General features: G+C 41.6%; 1 pseudogene across 1 annotated transcript in view; it reads left to right on the forward strand.

Moving 5' to 3' along the window:
• The window catches only part of LOC308529445 (ferritin light chain-like), a 142,759-nt pseudogene extending 125,360 nt beyond the window's left edge, over positions 1-17,399 (forward strand). Inside the window, exon 2 of the transcript in view lies at positions 16,875-17,399. The product of the transcript in view is annotated as a ferritin light chain-like (transcript). The remainder of the gene's footprint in view (positions 1-16,874) is intronic.
• Positions 17,400-24,928: the final 7,529 nt, after the last annotated feature.

Consider the following 24,928-nt stretch of genomic DNA (forward strand, 5'->3'; position numbering starts at 1 on the left):
ACTTAAGAAATGGTATGTATTACAACCAAACATAAAATATTGGTACTCAATTTTTTTAGTCCTCACCCAAGGATATGTTTGTATTAATTTGAGAGAGAGAAAGAGAGAGAAAGAAAGAGAAAGAAAGAAACATCAATGTGATGGAGAAACATCCATTGGTTGCCTCCCTTATATGTCCCAAGTGGAGATCAAAACTGCAACCTAGGTATGTGCCTTGACTAGGAATCGAACCTGTAACCTTTTGATGGACAGGACGACATTCTGGCCAACTGAGTCACTCAGCCAGGGCATGAATTTCTTTTTAATGGACATCTCCTTAGAGTACAAATGCTCTGACCCTAGCAGAGACCTATTAAATCAGAATCTCCAGGGGTAGGACCTTGATGATTTAAAATCTTCATGAATGATTCTGAAACATGATCTACAGCCCAGGCATTGAAAATGTCTAGACCAGATGACTGCCAAAGTCCATCTCAGCACCTCCTACATATTCTGCAAGTTTCTGATGTACAATTAATTATAGATTGCTTATAGCACTACTCCTTGTTCTCCTGTCTCTAATATGGATGGTGAATGGTGCCAACCAAATGTTCAGAGAACATCCAGACACTCTCCATAGCTTGGCAGCAAGTTCTTTCAGAGAGCTGCACAGTTGGTCAGAGATTATTTTATTTCCCACCCAATGGATAGAGCTTGCAATCTGCAGAGTGCAGGATGTCCCTGGTGTTTTCTAGTGCTCTGATTCCACACTCCCAGAGAGCATAGGCGCATGGATTAATGTCTTATATTCACCTGCAGAGCCAGCTCTTCTTGTCATGAAGTATCAGTGAAGACAATACAAAAGGGAGAGACTCAGGGCCAAGCCAACAAGCCACAGGGCATTCTGGTTATCTGCCCACTGATACAAAGGAAAGACACTTATTGGCATCTAGGGAAAAATTCATTCAAATTCTGCCTCTCACTATGTGACTCATGGCAAGTTACCTAATCTCCCGTGTCTTGGATTCATTACCTCTAAAATGGAATAACAGTAACTATCTCATTGAATTAATGTGGGAATTAAATAAATTTAAAACACAAAATGCTTAAAATAGCGTCTTTTCATTAGATTGCTAACCACTATTATTTTTTTAGAGCCAGGAATGTCACCTGTATGGTGAATTAAAATCAATAACAGGATGAATAGATAAAAACTGAGCACAGCCCTGACCAGTTTGGCTCAGTGGATAGAGCGTTGGCCTGCGGACTGAAAGGTCCCAGGTTCAATTCCGGTCAAGGGCGTGTACCTTGGTTGCAGGCACATCCCCAGTGGGAGGTGTGCAGGAGGCAGCTGATTGATGTTTCTCTTTCATCGATGTTTCTGATTCTCTATCCCTCTCCCTTCTTCTCTGTAAAAATATCAACAAAATATATTTAAAACAAAACAAAACAAAACAAAAAACTGAGCACGCATTGTGGCTTTCAAAAAAATGTGACTAATGTTTTAAAGACATCAAGATCAAGAACAGAGTAAAATATAATTCTCCTTTTCACATTATAGGGGTGGTCATATGAATACTGTCACCTGGAACGAGAAGAGTCACAATATCTACAAATCTTAGTAAAAAGTAGTTTAAACCTCCACCACTTCGCTAATTCTATAGTTTATGAAAATGCAAGCACTTCTCCTAACCCAACAATACTTCTTACAACTTTCTATGGTCACCTCGGGCTCCAGCCTCTTCCCTTTGAAGGTCATCCAAAACACCATGTCATATTGACCTAGGTAAGAAACTCAACCCTTTCTTCAACTTACACTTCCTCCTACAGAGCATTCATGAAAGTAATGGGCATTGTGGACAATTTGAAAGAAAGATGAAAGTTTTCCATCAGTGAAAATCACCTCCCACGTTCAGTAGATTCAGCCGTCCTTGAACTCACTATTCTTGGACTCAGTGTTGTCCAATGGGACTTAATTCTGAAGATGGAAATGTCCTACTTCTACACTAATACAGTCGTTACTAGCCACGTGTGGCTTTTAAGCACTTACATGTGTGGCCAGTGTGACTGAAAAATTGAAGTTTAGATTTATTTAATTCTAATTGTGTTTACATTTAAATAGCCACATGTGACTAGTGGTTATCATATTTACAGCACAGCTCTACTCTCTTGCCTTAGCCTCTTGGGCTTTTGACCCCAGAGAGTCCCAGACTCTCTCCATCTTTCTCACTCTTCTCTTCATCTTTTCAGACCTTCCCTTCATTCACGCCAATCAGTTTGTTCTTCTACCATGATGCCTTAGCACCTGCTGACAGTCGTGTCTTTTGGCCTCTACTTACCATGTTAACTCTTGGAAAGTTACTTAATCTTTTTGTGCTTCAAACTGTTACCTCTAATATGGGAACGATACTCGTAACTATTGAGTTAGCTATATTGAGTTAAAACGAGGATTAAATAAGCTAATATAGATAAAGTGAAATACATATCCCAAGTGGGCCTAACACAGGTCACCCCAAAGAAAGACATTTTTGTACTTAAAGGAATTCTGATGATAAATGCTAAGAAATAAAAGTTTCACTCTGTTACACAACTGTAGGTTGCACTGTTCAGAGTAGCCACATTTATCTACTTAAATTTAAATATTCATTAGTTAAAATTAATATATCATTCTTCAGTAGCACTAATCATATTTCAAGTGCTCAATAGGCACATGTGGCTAGTTACTATCATATTGGACATGGCAGATATAGAAAAGTTCTATTGGACAGTGATAGAACATTATCATCTTCTTGTGCATAAACTTAAGAAAGAATAATTGCCACAGTAGTTCAGAAAACCAATTAAATTGGGGAAGAACAATAAACAGCAGATATGTCCCCTTTATCAATCTTTTCTTCTTGCCAGCCAGTCTGACTCATTCACACGACTCATTTTTCCCTTTTACTACTTCCTCTCCTATCTCAACAGTACTAATGAAATGCATTTAATAAATATCTATAAAATATTGTAGAGCTAATCTTCAATGTTATTAAGAACACTTTCTTCAGGATTTATTTTCTCCTAAAGCTTCACGTCAGAGGAGATTATGTCTTTCTTTTTATTAATACTATGTCATACCTGGCAAAACACCAGGCATAATCCTATTCATTTTCTGAAGCCATAGCAGAGCTATGCACAATAGATAACTTAATGAACATTTTTTATTTAGTCCTATTTGCTTATTGGTTGACAGAGCCTGACACGAGATGGTGTATGTGTGTGTGTTTTAAGCACAGTGTCCTAATTCAACAGATCTTTTGTCATTAATTGTAGTTGACAAGAACTTGTCTGGAAAGTTAATGAAAGTTCTCCCATTAAACTGCTATTCTCTTGGGCATCTGCTTCCAAGGGAAATGTTATCATTATTACATGATAGAAACTTTCTTCCAACTCACAGAAGCTTATCCTAAAAGCACACAGTGTTTCTCTGGCTGTAATTCGGAGTATTGGCTGCCAGAATACTCCTGTTTTGGTCTTGGTGAAAGCACAAATAAAGAAAACCGTACTTGGTAGAGAAAAGGTTAATATGGTCCATCATCCTGAAGAGTAGTTAGTACTTGTTTTCATTAGAAGAAAATAAAAACATTAGAAGTAAATAAAGTATTTTAATGTACTATTAAAATAAATAACAAAAATTTAAAAAATTCCCTACTGAGCATTGAAAATAAAATTGAGCCACATATTTTGTCTGTTTTATGTGCAAATGAAAAGGGAATCCAGATTCATATCCAGGTGGCTTGAGTTGCACTGCCCATCCTTACAAGCTATGCGACCTTGGACAAGCCATTCCTCTGAGACTCTTTGCAGACATCTCTTAACCTGAGTTCAGGTCTCCCTCTCTGGGTTGAAGAATATCTTGGGTCAGTTTCCCCAGGAAACAGACTCTGAGATAGAAATTTACTCACACGAGTTTTATGGAAGGATGTTCTTAAGAACACCTGCGGGGAGTAAGAAAAGCAGGCTTGGGTAGAGGAAGGAACGGGTTTACAAAGACTTGCAGCAGGTCCTCAGCCAGCTGATAATTCTGGAATTGGAGTGAGTAGCTCTTCAAAGGTATCCCACACGGAGACAAGGGGGCTTGGCCTTTGAACTCCCACAGTGAACAGCCATGCCATAAGGGCTGTCCTTTGACTAATCGCAATTCACAGAAAAGGATGTGAGCTGCTAGGACTCCCAGCAGTGTGGGAGGTGAGTAGCCAGGTCCTGAAGGAGAGATCTGGGCAGGTTCCACTATAGAAAGGAAAGCCCGTCTCATTTCCTGCTCCAGGAGTAGGTAGTACCCTTTAGATTCAGGTGTGTGGCTGACCTCCATGATCCAGACAAGGCGATCGCAAGGGTCAACAATGAACTACCTGTCTTAGGAGCGGGTTCCCTGGAAACAGACCTTGAGATGAGGATTCATGTTGAAGTGATTTATTAGGAAATGTTCCCAGAACAAGCCAATAGAGAAATAGACCAGAAATAGACCAAAGGTATCAAGCCTGGCTCAGTTCCCTAGGGGAGCTTTGGGGACAGTATAAGTACTCTCTCAAAGTTGTCTCCATCAAGGGGCAAAGGAGCTGACATATTTATACCCCAACACCCATCAAGCATTGGTTAGGGACTGCCTTTAGGAGAACTTAAATTCCCAGGCTCTCTCCACTTCCCAAGTGTAGGCAAACTGAATTTCAGCCACTTAGGGCAACACTTCAACAAAGACACAGAGGCTGACTTTTCTGGGAATAAAAGCACACAGGTAGCCTCTGTGTATTAAAGAAGTCAGAGAGGTTATGGGTGGAGAACTCACAACCCCAAGCATGGGCTCATCATTCTTTAATAAACCCTCAGTGTCATTACTCAGGTGGGAGCCGAGCCCAACTGTTCCAGTTCCTTGTCACTGTCTATGCCCCGAAGGGAAGAGGAGATAATCAAATTTGCTAATCACTCCTTTTTTTCTTTTTAGCATTTTAACATGATAACACATTTTCCTGTAAGTAAATACTAACAAAAGAGCACACGTATGTACACTTCTCCTAGGGCAGTGGTCGGCAAACTCATTAGTAAACAGAGCCAAATATCAACAGTACAACGATTGAAATTTCTTTTGAGAGCCAAATTTTTTAAACTTAAACTATATAGGTAGGTACATTGTTATTAACTTAATTAGGGTACTCCAAAGGCTTAGGAAGAGCCACACTCAACGGGCCAAAGAGCCGCATGTGGCTCGCGAGCCGCAGTTTGCCGACCATGGTCCTAGGGTAAGCAATAATTTTTTGATCAGTGCAATCCCAATGTAGATTAACAAAATACAACATCATTTTCTTAACTAGAACTAATTTTGAATTCATCCATCAGTTTTTTTCAGAATACATCATCTTCTTGTCCAGATTTTTGAAGTAGAGCACTTTTGAAATTCATGCATGATACTATTAAGGAATTTATCCTAAATCAGATATGCCTATTTGCATAATATTAGGAAAATTTCTTTTTAGTTCATCCTGTAGCAATTTCCTCAATGCACTTTCTGAATTGCTTTTAAAAGTGATTTTAAAGAGCTTTTTACGATGATATCCAATACAAGTATTTATGAGGTTATACTCCCACTAATAATAATTATAGCTGTGTTAAATGTCTTTGTCTCCTTTAAAAAAGTTTAACTTATTTCATTGGGTGATTTCTATCAGCATCTAAGACTCATGTTAAGGAGGGTCATTTCAGGCTAATAACTCATTCCCAAATAGGACTTTGTTGTTTAAAATTCAGACAGTGAGATAGCCCCTTAACAAGAGAAGCACTGTAAGGATTTGGATATTAGGCAACTCCCTCTTTTATGGGGGCAATTTAAGGGCACAACCCTTGCTTTATAATGATAAACAAAACAAAAGGAAGTCAACATTAGCCACAAAAAAGTGTTGGTGCCCCTATGCAGGTGGGAAAAGAGGGCTATTAGACAGGCACATGAGCTTTATTAGATCTGCTGTAAACAGGCTTTTTTCCTCCTCTATTTTCTCTTATAACTTTATTGATCCTTTCTACAAGAACAATACTAAATGCATTTCTATACAAAGGCTAAAGAAAGGGACTTATTCTCTTTCACTGTATGACAATTTTAAAGAAATGAGTTGGTTTGACGGTAGCCACTTTGATGTCATACTGAAAATTAAACACTCTGTTGATTATTTTATTTAATCCTTCTGACAATTTACTTGAAAACATGTAGTATCTATGTATAAGCATGCAATTTTTGAAGTGCTTAGATGAGAGATCTAGGTACATTTTAAAAAACAGATTTATATAAAAAAAATCATAGGCCATTTAAATTAAAGGCAGAATGTAAAATGTTTTACAACAACTGTTTTGTGAGGCTACCAGGTTAGAAAATATTAATGAACTAGCTTTCTGCTAGTGTTGTCAAATAAAGTGTGAAAAGTATAAACATATTTCTCTTTGGTCAGGTGCAAACCGTTTAATAGAATTCAGGGACTTTAAAAGAAAGATTACAATCTAAATTGAAATTTTGTAATCTGTAAATTGTAATTTGTGGGGAATTAAATGTTTTGCTCAATTTGCTTGACATTCTGTTGTTGGAATACTTTCTTTGTTTCTAAATATCTTATGATTAAATTACTGTGAAACACATGCAAAAAACCCCTCTAATCCCTAAAAAGCTGCAGTGGGCTCAGACAATCTGGCCCTGTTATAACTCAAATTTCTTATCTGCAAAAAGGAGAGACACAATGTCGTATTGCCCGTGTTTTATCTGATTTTGATTGGGAAATCGAGCTATGTTTCTTATTCTGTTGAAGACATACTGAAACCAGACAAAGGATCTCAAGGTAAAGAACAGGAAACGGGTATTGATTTCCTTTATCCACCCCAGTCTCTTCGTATCTTTCTGTATTGTACTATGATGGATTAGGGGGACAGGCCAACAAATGTTTCACATTTGCTACCGATTTGATGGGCTTTGGAAAAAAGGGATTTGAGGGATATTCTAGTAAAGAGAAGAATCCTTAAAACCAGGTCTGGGTCAGTGTGATAAGTAGGGAGGCATATGTTTCCTCGATCAGAAGGCCCCCAAACCTCCTATCTAATGTGTTTTTTTAAATAATGTTTTTTATTGATTGCAGAGAGGAAGAGAGAGATAGAAAGAAACACCAATGATGAGAGAGTATCATTGACCGGCTGCCTCCTGCACGCCTCCTACTGGGGATAGAGCCTGCAACCTGTGCATGTGCCCTTGACTGCCATTGAACCCAAAACCCTTCAGTCTGCAGGCCAACACTCTATCCACTGAACCAAAACAGATAGGTCGTGTAATATCTTACTTAGCTCTCTTACTAAACACACACACACACACACACACACACACACACACACACACACACACCTTACTGAAATAAATACTGATGCACTTCTTAATCTAATATTTCTTTTGGTCACTTTGTCTTTCCTTTCTCTGGAGTGCATAAGGTCATCAAAATTATGCTTTCTCATTCTCGCCTATAATCTTCTAAGTATTTCTCCAAGTCCATAAAGAGAGTGTATCCAAACCATATAGGAAGAAAAATGCAGATCCTAAACCCACTGAAGCAGTCTTAGGAGGGGGCTTAGTGTCTACATTTTGCCACAAATCTTGAACACCTTTAAGTCGGAAAACCATGTTACAGTTTGTTATATAAGATTTAAAGGTTAAATTAAATAAGCTAAAGTACAGCCCTTCCTAGGGCTATTTGAGGCCTCTAAAAAAAGAAAACTACATCATTAAGTCAAGATGGTAGCCCAGCTTCCCTGGCCTTCAAACAGCCCAACCCAACCCCCTTCTCCCTACTCCACTAAGGGCTTTACCATTTGTTTTTCTCAGAAGTAAATTATTTACAACATAATTAAGCAGCCATTGTCTGAATGTTTCCAACTCCTGTCCAATTCTACTCCACCTTTCTATTTTCTCCTGACATTTTCTTTCTCACTCCCTTTAGGAGAGTGAAGTTCAACAAATTGAAAAACTAAAGACAAAATAATTATAGTAGAAATGTAACAATAGAATGAATAGCTCTCAAACAGCTACCAAGAAGGGCACTGTACCGCAGACAGTTTGTTTTAGCTCCCTCCATTCCCACCTCCCCCTGTCACACTGGCTACTCTCCCTCCAGCCATCAAGTCACCCAAAGAATTTCCCCAAAATAGCAGGTCACCCAAACTTCCTTCTGGAACAATGCATCTCAGAAAACCATACCTTTTGCTTTTTTCTTCTTCCCATAAGATCTCTTCTGTTCTGACTTCTAGATGAACAAAAACAAACAATGAATTAATCACCAAGAACAGTTTCTATTTGGGTAGTCCCATTATGCATATCATTTAAAAATCAACTTTTTGGAAGTATAATATTCACAGAGTAAAATATATCCATCTTAAGTGCAAAGAGTTTTGACAATATACACTTGTGCAAATATCTTCACAATCAAGGTATATAACATTACTCATCACCCCCAAAATTTCCTCCTGCACTTTTGTAGTTAATCTCACCCCACACCTCACCTCCCAGCCCCAGGCCACCACTAATACGCTTTTGGTCAATATAGATGAATTTCGCCTGCTAGAGAGTTTCATTTAAATGGAATCATTTTGGTGTCTGGCTTTTTTTCTACCAACATAATGCTTTTGAGTTTCATTCATATTATTGCATGTATGGATCAGCCCAGTTTGTTTATCCATTCTCCTGTAGATGGACATTGGGACTGTTTACATGTTTATGAACAAAGCTGCTATCTCCGTTGTGTCAACTCTTTCTTGGATCTATCTTTCCATTTCTCTTGGGTAAATACCTTTGATCAGAGTTACTGCATCATATGGTAAGTTTATATTTAACTTTATGAGAAACTGCCAAATAGTTGTCTAAAGTGGTTGTATCATTTTACATTTCCCACCAGCAATGTATGAAAGCTCTGGTTGTTCCACATCCTCATGTCCACCTTTCCCATTTTAGCCATTTGAATAGGTATGTAGTGGTGCTTCATGATTTTTGTTTGCATTTCTCTGATGACTAACAATGATGAGCATCTTTTTGTGTGCTTTTTATTTCTAGTCATATGGTTTCTTTTCCGATGTACCTGTTAAAATCTTTTGCCCATTTCAAATAGGTTATTTGTCTTAGTACATGCACAATACTTTTGATATTGAACTCAAAGAATTGATTCTGACATTAGGCATCAGACATAATGATAAAGGGTGGAGTCTTTTTTTTTATATGGGAGATGAAACTTTACCCCCTATAAGATGCAAAGTACTGGAATCACTATTAACATTGTCCATTCTTCATGTTGGTATAGCACAGTGATTAGGCACACAGGCTGGAATCACTCAGTCTGGGTTCCCATACTGGCTTTACCATTTACTAAGTGTATGGCATTGGGCAAGGTGCCCAAGCAATCTGTGCCTCAGTTTCCCCTGCTGTAAAATGGGGCAATACTTACCCCATAGGGTTGCTGTGATATTTAAATGAGATCATTTAAAACACCTTGAATAGTCCAAAGATGGAGTGAGCACTCAGTAAATGTTTGCTGTTATCAGGATAAAGAATCTGAGTTCTTGTCATTAAAATGCTCACTCAACCACATTCTTGCCAGATTCCTTATCATCTCTTTCCTCGGGTCCTCTATTCTATTTTTCAACTGTTTTCTAGATAAGGAGTATTTGGAGACATATTTATTTCTTGCTTTTTGGGTGATTTAAAGAAACAATTATAGAGAAGGAGGTAATTTGATGGTAGGTTTTTACCTGATTGGGTTTAAATTTTGTATATTCAATTTATATACATTGTTCCTTGAAAGTCTAATGTCTAAATTTTTTGTTATTAATCCTCACTGAGAATATTTTTTGCATTGATTTTTAGAGAAAATGAGAGAGGGAGAAAAAGAGAGAGAGAGAGAGAGAGAGAGAGAGAGAGAAACATCAACGTGACAAGACACATCAATTGGTTGCCTCCCACACATACCTAGACTGGGGCTGGGGATCAAACCCACAACAGAGGTACATGCCCTTGAGTAGGAATTGAACCCATGACCCTTTGGTCTATGGACTGACACTCTAACCACTGAACAAAACCAGCCAGGGTAGACATCTAATTTTTTAAAAAATATTTCAACGAAGTCCTGAGACTACTTAAAGCTCAAGAGAGGGAAGAGAAAATAGACTCATCCCAGCAGGAGGCTGGGAGTAACATTTAATGATCAGATTATTTTATTTCATACCAGAAAATTAGTTGCCTCCAAGAAAAACAGAGGAAGTAAAACTTTAAAAATTTGGGCTTTGAACTTCAGCAAACCCTAAAAATTCCTGAAAGCACACTTTAAATGACAAAAAGACTGAAAGAAAGAAAGAAAAAAAAAAAAGAAAGGAAGGAACAAAGGAAGGAAACATTAGATTAGTAGAATAAAAGAAAAACTATCTCAATAGATAATCTCAATAGACATAAAACACATTTGGAAAAATCCAACATTCATTCATAATAAAAACTCTCTAACTAAGAATAGAACTTCCCCAATCTGATAAAGGGCATCTATAAAAAACCACAGTTAACCTCATACTTAATGCTAAAAGACTGAGTGCTTTTCTTCTAAAATCAGCAATAAGGCAAGGATGTCTGCTTTCCCCAATTTTATTCACCCTTGCACTGGAGTTTCTATAGTTAGTACAATACAAAAAAAAATTTCTTTTTAAATTAAGGGCATTCAGATTGGGAGAGGGGAGAAGTAAAACTTTCTTTATTTGCAGGTTACATGGTCCTATATGAAAATCCAAAGAAATCCACAAAAAATCTACCAGATCTAATAAAGGACTTTAGCAAGATTACAAGATCAACATACAAAAATTAATTGTATCTCTGTATGCTAGCAATGAACAATGAGAAAGTTAAATCAAGAAAACAATTCCTTCACAATAACAGCAAAGAGAGCCAGAACTGGTTTGGCTCAGTGGATAGAGCGTCGGTCTGCAGACTCAAGGGTCCCGGGTTCGATTCCGGTCAAGGGCATGTACCTTGGTTGCGGGCACATCCCCAGTGGGGGGCGTGCAGGAGGCAGCTGATCAATGTTTCTCTCTCAGTGATGTTTCTGGCTTTCTATCCCTCTCCCTTCCTCTCTGTAAAAAATCAATAAAATATATTTAAAAAAAATAACAGCAAAGAGAATAAAATACTTAGGAATAAATTTAACAGAAGAGATGTAAGACTTGTACAGTGAAAACTATAACACATCATTGAAAGAAATTAAGGACTTAAATTAATGGAAAGACATTTCATGTTCATGGATTGGAAGACTAAATATTGTCAAGATGATCGATAAATTCAATGTAATCCTTATCAAAATCCTTCCAGAGAGACTGGAAAAATGAGCATCCCTGTTAACTGCTCCCCTAACTGTTGTGGGACCCAGGGACAAGGGTACAAGTGGAGGTCCCAGTCACAGCCTGCTGTCTTCTATTCCCACCACCCTGGCTCTGTTTTACACCAGGAGGGGCCTCACATTGGAGGGAGTGTGTGTGTGTGTCTTAGCCCTGTCACAACTAGCTCCCCCATGTGTGTGTGTGTCTTAGCCCTGTCACAACTAGCTCCCCCTTAGCCACCCCTTTAGCCTAGGGCTGTGCACACTAGACACATACATGGTGTGCTTTCAGGACAGACCCAGGACAGAGGTTGAAGCAGTTGCTAGAAAAAAGCTCTCTCAGAGCCATTTGGGCAAGGAATTTTGCAGTTCTTTTTATCAGAGGGATGGTCTAGAAACAGAGGCATGGGCTCCAGATAGTCATATCCCCTTGGCCCCACAGACTACTCAGAAGGGAGCCAGAGGAGTCCTCCAAAGCAGTGCTTCTGAAACTTTACTATGCCAACAAATCACGGGGGATCTTGCGACAGTGTAGATTTAGTAGGTCTGAGGTTAAGGCCTGATGGTCTGCATTTCTAACAAGCTTCCAGGTGATGCTCTCCTGCTGCTGTGTGGGCCTCACTTGAGGAGCAAAGCTGTAAACAGTGGCCCCGATCAGGAGCCACACTGAGCTGGCTCTAAGGGCAGAACTCACTGAAGGGAGGGGGGTGACATCTAAGGGAGTGAAAGGTTGCTTTAAAACTCCCAAGCCTTTGTCACTTAGGACTGAGTACATTGGTGATGGCTGGCTGAGGGCCAACAGTATTTGCAGTACTGGCCTTGAGGAGCTCATAATCTAATGGGCAAGTTAGACATAAATATATAATTATAAGACATGGTATAAAGGGAATTATAGGTGAAAATATGAGGCACATAGGTGACACAGCAGAGATGAGTACTGGCTGAGCAGAGCATAGTGGGGTGAACAGGACTCCATAGACAACATAGAGAGGAAGGCAAAGGAAATGATGTATCTGTGACAGATTTTAAATTCCAAAGATGGTTGTAGCAGTACCTACAGTCTCACAGAGCCTTATAGAAACTTTTCACTCCCCTATCAGGCGGTGAAGTCTAATTCCCTTCTCTGTGAATCTGGGTGGGTGTGTGATGGCTTCCTTGAATACAATGTGAAGAAGTGACACAGGGTGGCTGATGGGGCTAGGTTAGAAAAGACTAGGTAGTTTTGGTCTGGTTTTCTTTGGAATCCAGCCACCATACTCTGAAGAAGCCAAGAAGCCCACGGAGAGTCCTGTTCACGAGAAACTGAGGTCCCTACTCAGGACCCCCATTGAGTTCCTCTCTGACAGCCAGCACCAACACACGCTGGTCTTACAGCCTCCAGTCAGACTGCTCCAGGGGACACAGAGTGAAGCAGAGATAAGCCATTCCTACCCAGCCTTGGCCAACTTTCAGATTCATGAGCAAAATAAATGATCACTGTTGTTTAAACTACCAACTTCTGCAGTGGTTTTAGGGAGCAAAAAGATTCCAGGAATAATACCTAAAGGTAAAGAAGCATGAAACAATCAGGTATTCTAAAATATGACATGAAACAAATAAGGGCATGTTTATATATAACTAAGCTACTAGAAATTAGAACATAAAAATATGGGAAATATTGGGGAAGTTGACTTTGTGATGTGGAGGACACAAAGTTCAGTAAACAAACCATCAATAGTGTAAATGAAATGAAATTGTGTTGTGTAGTCACCCTGCTTGGATTATTATTATTCATGGCTCTGCCAGAAAATGTTGTAGATAATCATGTAAACATGTATAACAAAGTTTTCTTGCTGAAAAAAGTAAATTCTTATTGGAAAGAAAATACAAATAATCTGCTATTGTGCATACTTTATAGATTAGACCCAGGTTGGCAATTTCCAAAAGGAATCAGTTTATAGTATTTACCACCCAAATGGAAGCAAGATACAATTCCAAAAACAAATTTAAAAATCCCATCTAAATTATTCTTCTATGAGGGATATGAAACAAAAGTACACAATTCTACCCTAACCTGTTTGACTCAGTGGATAGAGCATCGGCCTGCGGACTGAAGGGTCCCAGGTTCAATTCCAGTCCAGGGCATGTACCTTGGTTGTGGGCACATCCCCAGTAGGGAGTGTGCAGGAGGCAGCTGATCGATGTTTCTCTCTCATCGATGTTTCTAACTCTTTCTCTCTCTCCCTTCCTCTCTGTAAAAAATCAATAATATATATATTTAAAAGTACATAATTCTTACCTGCCATCAATACCTTTGTTTTTCCCCCTGAACACATTTCTAAGAGAACTGATTAAGAGATTCTGAAATAGGTAAAATGTACAACTATTCTTTCATGCTGACAACCTTGTTTTCCATAGGCCCAAGGAGTGGTGGGTGCATGTTAATTTGAGAGATAAAGATTTAGAAAGTCAGAATTGACTCGCCAAGATTGTTTTCTGGGCTGTGGGTTTCCTGAAAACAAATTTTTAAAATTCTTTGACCCTGATCGAATGTTTAACTAAAAAGCAATATCCCGTGCAGCAAGGGCATTCAAATTACATTTAGGACTTTGGAACCAGAATTTCTGGGATGGAGATAACAGGTGACAAATAGCTGCCTTCCATTCTCAGCTAAGCCGACTCCTCCTGGAATATTGCGTTCGGCAACTCACACCAAATTTTAAGAGAAACACAGCCAGATTAGAGAGTGTGAAATAAATGGTGAGGGAACACAAACTTGTGGGACAAATGAAGCAAAGCGGATGTTTGATTCAAGGAGGAGACAACTGGAGGCAGGCGTTAGCCTTTTCTTAAATAATGAAAGAGCTTTCTTGCAGCGGAGCTGTTAGCAATATTCTGCATCCCCCAGAAGCATAATGAGAAAGAACCTGGACACAATTTAGGGATGAAGGAAATCAAAACTGCCCAAAGATGGAATCGGCTCTCAGGGAGCTAGGAGATCCCATCACTGGAGACATTTAAGCAAATTATTTTGCAAGAATTCTAAATCAGGAAGTGGCTGGATTGGGCATCCTGCAACGTTCTTTCCATTATTTCCACGAGCTTTGAACTCCTTTGAGTCCCTCGTACCATCCCCTCTGAGATGCTCCTACATGTGCTCAGAATCCAGCCCATTCTTTCCACGTCTGGCTCCTGTCAGTGATGACATTCCCTGAAGCCTCCAAAGCCTGTGAAATCCCAGAGGTCATTTGCTGTCTCCTGTGATGGCCCCAAATAGCTCTGTGCCAATACCTCCCTAAGCAAGAGCTGCACCCCTATGCCAAGCCATGGTGCGGCTGGAGCCACTTCCACTGTCCTGTCAGCTCGCTCATCACAGCAATACCTGACTTCCTCCCCTGTTTATGTTACACTGTGCAGCGTTAAGCCGGGACCCCCTAATGTCAGACAGATTTTATGGGCAAATAGCTGTTAATTCTTAGTCGTAGATTTTCTTCCCCTTGGACTTAACTGAAGGTCTGCAGGGATTGAGTTGGAATAATCCGGAACCAATAGAGTTTGTCTGCTCAAAAGTGCTTTTATCCAGAGGGATGTATTCCTTGTCCTTAAAGAAATTTTCCAAGCCTCCCAATCTCTTTTTTTCCTCAGGGTCAGTTCTTCTCGGGACACTCATTGGTCCTCATTCAAATATCCCTCGCTCGACCACCCTCATACATACCTCACATTCTGAATTCTAGGTTGAGACAGGTTAGACTCAGCTGTGGCCCTGTCTTCTTCACTTTCTTCCACCTCCCCCAACCCTATACGATTCTGTGACGGAGGGATGAAAGCAAAGAATGAGGAAAATAAAGAGAACGGGGAAGGAAAAATAACTAAGTGGTGTGTACGGCTTAATTACAATTCTTAAGTAGCTGTAAAAATTCTGTACGTTTACACTACTAAATTGTGTGACTGAAAGAAATACTCATGTAATTTAGCAGTAACAATGTGATTGATTGGTGATATACTCTAAGACAGGGGTCGGCAAACTCATTAGTCAACAGAGCCAAATATCAACAGTACAACGATTGAAATTTCTTTTGAGAGCCAAATTTTTTAAACTTAAACTATATAGGTAGGTACATTGTTATTAACTTAACTAGGGTACTCCTAAGGCTTAGGAAGAGCCACACTCAAGGGGCCAAAGAGCCGCATGTGGCTCGCGAGCCGCAGTTTGCCGACCACTGCTCTAAGATTTCACTGGTGAAAAATCTAGTCTATATATTGGGGAAGGGGGGAATCTAGCAGTTTGTTAATAGTATTTGCAAAACAATGTTTATTACTCAATGTTTACTATACATTTTGAGAGCCAAATTAAGAATAAATTGTATACACGCTACATGAAAATATTTACTAGGTATACCGGTTAATGATGCGCATTTTTTTCAATAGATGGGGTTCCACATATGTTGATATGTATGCTATTTTGTTGTATTGACAAGCTTCAAAACTTCAAATGTCAAATTTTCTGAAGGTGTTAACATCATAGATATTTTTACGTTTAAAAATATCTGCATTAGCCGATTAATTAATCCACATTAATTATTAAGCAGTTAATAATGAAGATTAAATTATTAACCGGTTAGTAATGTGGATTAATTATTGACTAGTTAATGATGCAGATTTTGTAATCAAAGAAAACATGATAATTTCAAGAGAAACATCAAAAGTGCTTTATTCAAAATAATGTCCATCGCTAGCACTTTTCTTCAAAATAAAGTAATGAATTAAAACTTCCAGCAAATGCTCTTTTTTTGGCATGAAATTCGACATATTTAAGCGTAAAAATATCTATGATGTTAACACCTTCAGAAAATATGAAGTTTTGAAGCTTGTTGTCAATACAACAAAACAGCATACATATCAAATCTCATATTTATCAACATATGTGTAACCCCATCTATTGAACAAAAATCCGCATTATTAACCAGTACACCTAGTATTGACACACCTACCATGTGTCTCTATCTATTGATACTCTACAACTCAGGAGTTAAAAAGCAGCTTGTTGTGTCTTTGGCAAAGTTATGCTGAGGATAGATGGAGGGGAGGGCATATGTCTGCTCTCCATTCTGACCAAGCAAGGAAAATGACTTTAGCTATTCCACCTTAATCTTCCTTTGAGGTGTATAACTCTTTGGGATGTAGTTTTGGAACACGTTAGGGGAGAAAAGGAAGCAAATGTTTGAATTCTCATATATTCTTCAGAGCATCCTTCAGTAGGACTCTTTCTATTACTTTTAAAAGAGAGCGAAATCTTAGGCATTAATAAGAAAGCTTGGCAGTGCCCTCGGCGGTCCCGAATCTGTCTCTTGTTCCAACATGTTTGGACGGAACAGACCCAGGGACACCCCTTCTTTCAGCCTCCAGCCACTCTCCTGCATCTTACCCAGTCACCACCTTCAGAACCACTTCTGAGACCAGCCAATACACTGGGCTTTTTTTTCTACCTTAACTCCTTATTGCCAAACAACCACTGAGCTCCAAATTCGTCAGAATTATTCCACCGAGGAGGAGGCCACAGTCAACTGCCTGGCCAGCCTGCATCTGCGGGCTCCCCCCACCTACCTCTCTCTGGGCTTCTTTTTTGACCTCAAGGATGTGGCTCTCGAAGGCGTGGGCCATTTCTTCTGTGAGTTGGAGGAGAAACCGAGGGCTCCGAGCATCTCTTAAAGACGCAAAACCAGCGCGGTGGCCGCATTCTCTTCCAGGACGTGCTGAAGCCTCCCGGGATGAGTGGGCAAAACTCAGGACGCCATGGAAGCCGCCCTGGCCTTGGAGAGGAACCTGAACCAGGCCCTTGTGGAGCTGCAGGTCCTCATCTCTGCGACCTCCTGGAGAACCACTTCCGGGGTGAGCAGGTGAAGCTCATCAAGAAGATGGGCCACACCTGGCTCACCTCCGCAGGCTGGTCGCCGGCCCCCGAGGCTGGGCTGGGTGAGTATCTCCTCCAAAGGCTCACCCTGAAGCACGACTTAGGAGCCTTTGGAGCCCAGAGGCTTTTGAGGGGGCCCCCTCTGCATTCCCCTGGTGTCTGGCTTTTATCTGAGCCTCTCCCTGAAACCACTAGCCTTTTCACCACCCTGAAGCTCTCTCCCATGCATTGGACCAAATGAAACAATAAAGCTTTTTTGCAGCAATAAATAAATAAATAGATAGATAAGTAAAAATTTAAAAAGAAAGAAAGCTAATACTCTGCTCTCTCCAAGCCTCCCAAGAAGAACTCAGGCATGTGTTTTGACTCTCTGAGGCCAGTCTAAAGAAAGTTTAGTACAGGATGGGATTGAACATATTAACTATTAAGCACAGGGAAGCATTAGCGGCAGGATATCAGCCACGATCAAAAGCACAACGTTTATAAGCTGGGTTAAAGTCAGGGGGTGGTGAACAACATTATGAGTGAAGGAGGTCATTCAAGTTTGCAAGTCCGAGGCACAGATACACACAGAAGTCTAGTGTCAAACTACGTTCATGAATGTGGAGTTCTGCTCACAAATGGTCAAGGGAGTATGCAACTTTGGAGATCTCTGGCTTGGACCGCTCTTCAAGAAAGAACTTGTCTATCAGATGTGAGTTCAGTTAGCTGATGGCTGTAAGTGCTTCAGGACCCATCTTAGCTTTTGAACCAAGGGCATGCTCTTCTCAGTCAGTCTCAGCAAATAGCTAATCATGATGGAAACTTAGGATCTGGCCATTTCTCTCAATGTGAGACCCCTTTATATAAGGGGAGGCTTTGTACTGGAGCTTTTTATTAGGTAGGAGAGACTTCCCAGAGTTGTACTGTAGTCTGAGGTTCTGCCTACCCAATCCTCCCTCTGTCCTCTCTCCTTGCACAGGTGTCAAACCTTTACTGTAGCCTGAAGGATTTTCCTGCCTATGCCTGCTCCCCTCTCCCTTTTTCTCTCATAAATAGATACATCTCTTGCACTTCTAACTTCATCATCTGGGTCTGTTTCCTGGAAGACACAATGAATACAGGAGAGATATAGTATTCCAGGAGGCAACCTGAGGACCAGGCCAGTAAGATAAATCACTAACTGGGGGCCTCAACCCTGGGTTCTCTGATGATGCTACCGTTTCATTTGACCCTGGTTTGCATATTAATCTCAGAGAGCCCAAATGAATTGTTACCTATAGGTTCTTCATAGAAGGCCCTGGTCAATAGAAAAATAGAATGAATAAACCATCAATGAGAGTAGAAGAGTCTTTATTCTTCTCCATTCACAGAAAGTGTGCCTTCTCATAAATATGTGAATAGAGTCAAACCTCATTTCTCGAATGTCTCCCATCTCGAACAATTCAGTTCTCGACCAAGTTGTTCACAGAAAAAAAAATGTCTCCCTTGTGCCGAAACCGGTTTGGCTCAGTGGATAGAGCATCGGCCTGCGGACTGAAAGGTCTCAGGTTCGATTCCGGTCAAGGGCATGTACCTGGGTTGCGGGCACATCCCCAGTAGGAGATGTGCGGGAGGCAGCTGATCGATGTTTCCGACTCTCTATCTCTCTCCCTTCCTCTCTGTAAAAAATCAATAAAATATATTAAAAAAAAAATGTCTCCCTTGTCGACTAAAACTTCAGTTTTTGACCAGACAACCATTCCATGCTGATATCTCAGCACAACAAAAAGCGTCTAGAAGGCAGCAAGCAAAGGAGAAAATGCTTTTGTTGCTGGTGAAATTGAGCATTAGCACGATTTTAAAAAATAAAGAGGCCATCAAGAGTGCTAATGTTGCTAAGGATGTGAAAGTGCTCACAAAGCAGCAATCACAGACAATTGAATAGGTAGGAAAACTGTTGTTGATTGGATAAAGGAAAAGCAGTTAGCCGGTGGTAGCATTTCAGAAGAGGTGATTTCTGAAAAGTCCCTTTAAGGCTAGTAGGGGGTGGTTCTATAAATTTAAGAAAATAAGTGTTTATTTATAAATTGAACAGTACATTAGACATGTATTGTATATAAGAAAGGTTGAAACAGGGAATCATTTGGGGGTCTGGAACGGATTAATTCAATTCACATTATTTCTAATGGGAAAAAATGATTCCATTTTCAAACAAATCACTTCTGAACAGCCTTCTGGAATGAATTAAGTTCGAGACATGAGGCTCCACTGTATACTGAAACCATTGAATTATACATTTAAAATTGGTGAGTTGTGTTATATCTCAATAAAGCTGTTATAAAAAATTTGTACATTTCCAAATATAGACAGGAGTACTAAGATGACTACCCTCACGCTAAAGTGTAGACAGAGATAAATAAGCATTGTCTCTATCCCTGAGTAGCTTACAGCAAAGTGGGGGACATAGGCTTTTAAACAGTATAGACATCCTTCTGTGACTGACAGGAGACTATTTGCAAAAAAAAGTGGCAAACTTAAGGGAGAGAATAACTCCCAGACTTGAGGGTGACATCACCTCCCACTGGGAAGACTAGCAACTCACACTTCTACGGTACTTGTTTTGTTTCAAGTCCTATTTAAGTCGTTTACATATATGAACTCATTTAATTATCTCTCATACACTCTATAAGTTTGGCTATTAAAAGAAGCCTTGTTTGTAGACGAGGAATTTGAGTCACTAAGAAATGAAGTAACTTGTCCATGATCACAGCAAGGAAGAAGTAGAGCCAGGATCATGGATCCAGATACCCCAGTTCCACAGCATCTCTGTGCTGCCTAAGAAAGGTGCGAATTAGGGCAAGGCTTTCCCTCCTTCTGTTTTTATTTATTTCCCCGAGTTTAAGATATTTTCATGTATTATACTGATAACAACATAATGACTATAATAAAGAAAACCGTATCTACAATCTCACTGCTGAACAAATGTCCGACTCTCACAAGTCCTTATTCTTTCCTTGGTTCTGAAAAGCATCTTTTTCTGAGCAGATGCTTTCCTTCTTACTCCGATGGGGTCCAAAGGCCCCCTCTGAACCATGTTCCTTTTTTCCCATTCCTCGCCTCTGCTTTCTCTTCAGACCCTTTTCCCATAACTAAGCACCTACTTATCCCCTCTGTGCTTCTGGGAGGTTGGATCCAATAGCCCATCTCAGGAGTCAGACTCTGCTCCACGGAAACATCCTTGATGCATCGAGGACTTGAGGAGGAAACTTCATCACGAGAGAGCAGAAAGCATGTCTATTAATTATCCGCTGCTGCATAACAAATTATCCTTCAAACTTCGCGGCTGGAAATAACAAACATTTATTATCGCAAGGTTCAGTGGTGGCTTAGCTGGGTATTCCTGGCTCAGGGTCTTTCATGAGGTTGCACTGAAGAAGCTGAGCAGGTTTGTGTCATCGGAAGGCTTGGCCGAGGTGGAATGACCTGTTTTCCAAGCTCACTCATGTGGTTGTTAGTGGGAGACCTCAGTTCCTACCCACACAGGCCTCTCCATCTGGCTGCTCACATTATGGTCGCTAGCTTCGGAAGCGCTGTACTGTCCCTTTTTAGTATTATAACCAACCCTGGTATGATGTGGGAGGGGACTGCCCAAGGGTACGGATACCAGGGAACAAGGATCCTTGGGACCGTCCTAGAGACTGACTAGCGTTGACTACCATTGGGCAGAACTTAGGGGAAAGAGGAGCATCTTAATTTCTGTGTTTGCATCTTAATTTAAGCCATTGGTGCCCCCTGATATTTTGCAGTGTGCAACATATACAATACACATAGCAGCATGGGTAACAGTCCCAGATCAGGTGTTGGAAGTCAGGGTATTTGTCCTCAGCACTCTTTCATTCCCCCGTTAGGAATTCATTTATGCGTTTTTGCAACAAACCTTCCTTAAGCACCTGGTGCCTGCCTCCCTGTTGGTAGGTAATGGGATTCTAGGATCTTGGTTCTAATAGAGCATAAATTTTCCCACATGGGTGTTGCCGTTCTTAAGTTTCCATGACATTCAGAGTAACCACAGGGTTCCCAAAAGAGCCCTTTTCAAGCCAGGCTGTAAGCAAATGATTATTGTCTTTCCTTCTCTTCTCTCGGGGTCCTAATCTTGGGTAAATTGAACCTAATATGATATTTTCTCCAGGGGGTACAATCCAAATATTTAACAATCCCTGATCATTGGGTGTCTAACAAGAATAAAAGCTGCCTAAACAAGCAACAGCTCTACCAGTATGATGAGTTTTGCTGAAATCCAGCCCAGTTATCTTCAGAGAAGTCTTTTCTATTGCTCTTCCAGTCAAATTTAACTGACCGTGACTCTACCTATTCATGAAGTTGGCAATAACAAAAGTTATAAGAAGGGCCCCCACACAAAAACATTCCTATTTGCCAGTGTTAGGGGGGAAAGTGTAGGCTCTAAATTAAAGCTCAGAAATAAGAAGTATAGGAAAGGAGAGAGCGAGTTCATGATGATGGATTGATGGACCAGAACAGGAAATACAAGGAAGGTGAGCTGTTTATTTTGGAGACTAAATTTGGGTCTCAGGGGAAAGGAACTGAGAAAAAGCAAGTAAAATACATGTTTGTTAGCACTGGCTCATGCTAACGTGTCCTGAAGTTCACAGACTCCAGAGCCAAACTGCTGTTTTCGAATCCCAGCTCTGCTATTCACTAGCTGCGTGCCTGTGGGTAAGGGACTTCATCTCTACACTTCAGTGTTCTCATCGGTACAGCAGGGCCAATGGAATGAAACAGACCTTATGGGTGTCTGTGAGCTAGTATATGTAACGTGCTAGAACGTAGCCTGGTACAAATGAAAAGCACAGTAAATGCTAATTATTATGATTGAAGAAATGAAAACAATGTCTATGATGCCATCAGCTGAAAGAGGTCAATTTCATTCACTCAACCAGTATTTATTAAACATACATACACCAATGAACCCCAGCCAAAAAGATCCTTGCTCTCAACGTGCTTATATGTGGAGGCAGGAAAGAGGGAGAAGTGGGGGAGGAGGGACAACTAAAATAAACAAATAAGAAAGACATACAGTATGTCCGATTTATGATGATCATGAAGAAAAATAAAGCAAAGGAGGGGGACAGGAAGTGCTGTGGGGAGGGGTGGGGGGGGGAAGCATATTCTCGAGATAGAAACATTGTAAGTCACAAGTCTTGCGGCTGAGAAATGTTTGGTGGGTTCTACAACAGCAAGGAGGCTAGTTAGCTGGAGGGAGATGAGGATAAGGTGAAGTTGTACAACCACGAGGTCAGAGGAGTCCTGGTTGGGGATGGTGGGCAGGCCAGGATGAGAAGCCACCGGAGGTCCTGACAAGAGACCTATGTTTCACAGGATCACTCAGACTGCTCTGTGTGGGGATGGGATGCGGGGAGGGGGGAGGGCGGGCTGTGCGGTGGGATGGGGAGTGGATAGGGGAAGAAATAAAATCAGGCAGGAAATTATTGAGAGATGATGGTGGCTTAGACCAGGGTATTAATTGGAGGGAGAGAGGTGGGAGGAAGTGGGTGCTTTCAGGATATGTTTTTGAAGGCAGAGCCAACAGAATTTGCGGATGAATTGGATGTCCTGTATAGAACAAAGAGAAGGGTCAAGGACATGGATTTTCCTCTTTTACTCGATGCCATATCTCAACCAGCTAGACAGTGTCTGTTACTCAATATATATTCCTTGAGTCAATGAAAAAGGTAACTCTGATTTGTATTGTACCTTCTTAAACTCAGTAAATGGCATACAGCAGTTAAGACATCTCCAGATAAATGAAGTCCTGTAGCAACCACAGCCTCAGTATTTAAGCAGTGAAAATCCTTCCCATCCCTTCATGAAGTAGGACGTTGACCTTGCTGCATCCCTGGCCCCCAGCCGCCAATGACCAGGACTAAAAAGCAACTTTGATACTTTCTGTAACAGAAGAGAACTTCCTTATAAAATATTCATTGTGAACAAGCAAAAAACCAACAGGATATATACCTAAGAGTATAGGTAAGAGCAGTTTATGTGGAGAAAAGCATGGAGACCTAGGAAATGGGGGTTCAGTCATCTATCCCTACCAAACAGTTGCAAAACAGATTGAAACAAAATCACTGAAATGAAAATATTAATACACAAAGGTTTCATGAGGTAAAATAAAGTATGCACACATTTTAGGCAGTCTATGAAATTCTCTATTTTGGTCACATTTGAAATATTAAAAAGCAAACTCGGTGTGTTATGTCATGTTTCCCTACTAATATATCGTACCACGTGAGCGGTATAGGGGGCCATGTAATTGATGATGATCCCAGGATATGCCAATTTCTAATCCTCCAACATAACGGGGCCTGTTCATATCCTTGAGTGAGTGATACATCGAATTGATACACAAGAGCGCACCTACTTTTTGCTCAATGTTATTTATGGAGGCTGGAAGCCAATACTTGTTTTGGGCGATTTTCAGGAATATTATAACAGTCAATTGGAGAAGAAGGCATTTGATAAGAGGATTTCCAGCTCCCGACATATGCATGGATCTTGACTTGCCCCTGTCCCTGGGGTGTGACTGCACTGACTTCTGTGGGCTGTTTGTGTTTCGGGGGACTCTGTGGGGCTGCCTTCAGCCCTCTCTGGGCCGTACACATGCAGCGACAGCTCTTTCCGTATAGCAGAGGGTTAGCAGCAGCCACAGCACTCAGCTGGTAAGAGGAGCTGGGGTGGGGGAAATTTTGTGGAAGTCGAGTTTGCAATGCAGGGGTAGTATTTTGTTCTTCTTTTTCTTTCTTTTTTTTTTAATGGTTATTTGGGGGTGAAGATTCTAGGGAAACTTAACATTCTCTGGGTCACCCGCAGCACTGCTACTGTTCCCATACTTTTCAACTGGGCTTTAGGCAGCTTTCCATTCGCACTGTTAGTGCTCCTGTCCCCCTTCCCCCCCACATTCTAGGGCTGAATGGCTACTGGTGTACATTCGGGCCAGGCGCAGGCCCAAGGCAGAAGGACCTTCGTGCTGCCGTGCAGGGTGCAGAGAGGGGCTCAGCCTGGGCGAACTTCCCAGGCCAGTGCGAAGTTTGCTCTCTCGGGTGCATGTGGGCACCGCGCGCCCCGCGTTCTGCGCAGCGTGTCCACTGGGTCAGACCCTGCAGCCACGCTGCCCACGCTCGGGGGCAAGTGTGAGGCCGCGGGCTGCCGGGCATCGGGGTACCACGCCGCCCCCAGCTCGGTCTCGGGGACACTCCCAGCCCCAGCCAGCGTTTCCCTTTAATGCGCGTGTCCGTCAAGGTCCCCGCGTCCCCTCCCTCGAGTCGACCCGTCGGCCTCGGTTTCCCTCACCTTTCCCGGGCCCTACCGTCCCTTTAACGTGGGGCGTCCCTCGCCCACCCCTACCCCCGCTGCCCGGCCGCGGGACTCGGCTGTCACTTTACTTTTCCACGCCACCTCCCCGCCCCCCCTTGGCCCGCAGGCGGGGCAGCCACCCCCCGCGCGCGCGGCCGCCCCGCCCCCGCCCCTCGCGGTCGCGCGCCGGGAGGAGGAGGGCGGGGCGGACGGGGGGGGGGGCGCGGCGGGAGGCGCGCGCGGCGCGGCCGACGTGGGGCTCGCGCTCTCGCGGTCTCTCCCGGGCAGGCGCGCGGGCACGCGCACTGGCGGGCGCGCGCGCGCGGAC

The sequence above is a fragment of the Myotis nattereri genome (genome assembly GCF_964212035.1).
Source record: "Myotis nattereri genome assembly, chromosome: 14".
NCBI classification, from domain to species: domain Eukaryota; kingdom Metazoa; phylum Chordata; class Mammalia; order Chiroptera; family Vespertilionidae; genus Myotis; species Myotis nattereri.